The sequence below is a fragment of the Bubalus kerabau genome, chromosome 22, assembly GCF_029407905.1.
Source record: "Bubalus kerabau isolate K-KA32 ecotype Philippines breed swamp buffalo chromosome 22, PCC_UOA_SB_1v2, whole genome shotgun sequence".
In the NCBI taxonomy this organism is placed as follows: Eukaryota; Metazoa; Chordata; class Mammalia; order Artiodactyla; family Bovidae; genus Bubalus; species Bubalus kerabau.
Genome location: NC_073645.1, coordinates 14638396 through 14641576, shown reverse-complemented (window position 1 = coordinate 14641576; position 3181 = coordinate 14638396). Strand labels below are relative to the sequence as shown.

Genomic DNA, 3181 nt, shown 5'->3' with positions numbered 1-3181 from the left:
TTCACATTGTTACCATGGTCACCAATTCTGCTAAATAGAAATCCGGGAAAATGCCCATCATAAGGTTGTATTGTTGTTTAAAAAGCGTGAGTAGTATAAAACATGTTTATATCATAGATTTGGTCTCACTGGGGTTGAGTTATGTTCCTAATGTGTGGCCAGATGTTTTGTATCACTCTCCTCTTTTCAAAAAGTAAAAAGTTTGCTATACAGGCATTCTTGTTTATGAATATCAGCATATATGTTTCCACAGATTATTTTGAGCAGGGGTGGTTTCCAGTGGGTCTTCCCAGGTGGCTCAGTGGTAAAGAATCCACCTGCTAATCTAGGAGACCAGAAGATACTGGTTTGATCCCTAGGTCAGGAAGATGCCCTAGAGGAGGAAATGGCAACCCATTCCAGTATTCTTCCCTGGAAATATCCCATGGACAGAAGAGCCTGGTGGGCTACAGTCCATGGGGGTACAAAGAGTCAGACCCAGTGAGCAGACATGCTAACTAATGGTTTCTGGAGAGGCCCAGAAAACCTGCTAGACAAATTCTAAAAGAGCTATAACACTTCCACAGAGTATTTTAAATTAGTTTCATGTTGTATTTTGTGTTGAGGGAAAAAAAAAATCTCTGAAACATCCCAACCAAATCTTTGAAAAATGATTACATATATAAAATCTATCATCTTAAAACATTTCTTTTATTTTTATTGAGACATAATTGACATATAAGATTGTGTGAATTTAAGATATACGATATGTTGATTTTATACCCTTATATACTGCAATATGAATACCACCACAGCATTAACTAATATCTTTCTCATGTTGCATAGTTATTTCTTTTTTGTTGAGAGACCATTTAAGATCTAAAACCATTGAGGTGTATAATACAATATTGTTAACTATAATCACTAGATTAGAGAGATCTCCAGAACTTACTGATCTTCTAACTGGAAGTTTGTACCTTTTAATGAACATTTCCCCAAACTGAGTAATCCACAACCCCTTATAACCATTATTCTACTCTCTGCTTCTAGAAGTTTGGCTTTTAGGTTACACGTATACAGGCTATCATAGAGTATTTATTGTTCTCTCTGATTTATCTCACTTAGCATAATGCTTTCAAAATCTGTGTGATCAGAAATAGAATTTCTTTCTCATGGCTGAATAATATTTCATTTTATGGGAAGATAGATATAGATACAGAAGCTATACATAGGTGTATACATAGATAGATCTTCTTTGTACATCCAATGGATTTATGGAGATTTAGGTTGTTTCTATATCTTGGTTATTGTGAATAATGCTGCTGTGAGACTGTAGATATCTTTTCAATATCCTGATTTCATTTCCTTTGGATATATACTCATAAGTGGGATTGCCAGTCAAATGGCATTAATAGTTCCATTTTAAGTATTTTAAAGAACTTTCATTCTTTTCTCCATAGTAGCTGAACCAATTTATATTTATATATAAATAGTGCACAATTCTCCACATCCTCACTTGTTAAATCTTGTCTTCTTAATGATAGTCAGTCTAATGGGTGTTAGGTGATATCTTATGGTGGTTTTGATTTGCATTTATCTGATGATTAGTGATGCTGAGAATCTTATTTATGTACCTGTTATCCACTTGTATGTATTCTTTAGAAAAATTTCTGTTCATTCTTCTGTCCATTTTAATTGATTATTATTATTGAGTTGTATGAGTTCTTTATATACTTTGGATATTAATCCTTTATCCACTATATGGTTTACACATATTTTCTCCCATCCAAAGGTTCAGTTCAGTTCAGTTCAGTCGCTCAGTCATGTCTGACTCTTTGTGACCCCATGAATTGAAGCATGCCAGGCCTCCCTGTCCATCACCATCTCCCGGAGTTCACCCAAACTCACATCCATGGAGTCAGTGATGCCATCCAGGCATCTCATCCTCTGTCGTCCCCTTCTCCTCCTGCCCCCAATCCCTCCCAGCATCAGAGTCTTTTCCAGTGAGTCAACTCTTCCTATGAGGTGGCCAAAGGACTGGAGTTTCAGCTTTAGCATCATTCCTTCCAAAGAAATCCCAGGGCTGATCTCCTTCAGAATGGACTGGTTGGATCTCCTTGCAGTCCACGGGACTCTCAAGAGTCTTCTCCAACACCACAGTTCAAAAGCATCAATTCTTTGGTGCTCAGCCTTCTTCACAGTCCAACTCTCACATCCATACATGACCAGAGGAAAAACCATAGCCTTGACTAGACAGACCTTTGTTGGCAAAGTGATGTCTCTGCTTTTGAATATGCTATCTAGGTTGGTCATAACTTTCCTTCCAAGGAGTAAGCGTCTTTTGATTTCATGGCTGCAGTCACCATCTGTAGTGATTTGGGAGCCCAGAAAAATAAAGTTAGCCACTGTTTCCACATCTATTTGCCATGAAGTGATGGGACCAGATGCCATGATCTTCATTTTCTGAATGTTGAGCTTTAAGCCAACTTTTTCACTCTCCACTTTCACTTTTATCAAGAGGTTTTTTAGTTCCTCTTCACTTTCTGCCATAAGGGTGGTGTCATCTGCATATCTGAGGTTATTGATATTTCTCCTGGCAATCTGGATTCCAGTTTGTGTTTCTTCCAGTCCAGCGTTTCTCATGATGTACTCTGCATGTAAGTTAAGTAAACAGGGTGACAATATACAGCCTTGACATACTCCTTTTCCTATTTGGAACCAGTCTTTTGTTCCATGTCCAGTTCTAACTGTTGCTTCCTGACCTGCATACAGATTTCTCAAGAGGCAGGTCACCTTTTCATTGGTTGGTTTTTTCTTTGCTGTGCAGAAGATTTATAGTTTGATGATTTGTTTATTTGTTTATTTTTTGTTTATTAACAAGTAACAGATCTCCCATTTGTTTATTTTTTATTTTGTTACTGTGCTTTTGGCATCATATTCAAAAAAAAATCAGTGCCAACAGGAACATGAAGATTTTTCCCTATGCTTTCCTCTAGGGTTTTTACAATTTCAGATATTTTGTTGAAGTCTCTAATGAATTTTGAACTAATTTTTGTGACTAATGTAATGCTGCTGCTGCTGCTGCTAAGTCGCTTCAGTTGTGTCCGAGTCTGTGTGACCCCATAGATGGTAGCCCACGAGGCTCCCCAATCCCTGGGGTTTTCCAGGCAAGAAAACTGGAGTGGGTTGCCATTTCCTTCTC

At 37.7% G+C, this 3181-nt stretch overlaps 1 non-coding gene across 1 annotated transcript; it reads right to left on the bottom strand.

Annotated features, from left to right (window-relative positions):
- Nucleotides 1-499: 499 nt before the first annotated feature.
- Nucleotides 500-560, bottom strand: LOC129637157 (U7 small nuclear RNA). The gene has a single exon (XR_008707367.1). It is a non-coding gene; the product is annotated as a U7 small nuclear RNA (small nuclear RNA).
- Between the last annotated feature and the right edge of the window lie 2621 nt (nucleotides 561-3181).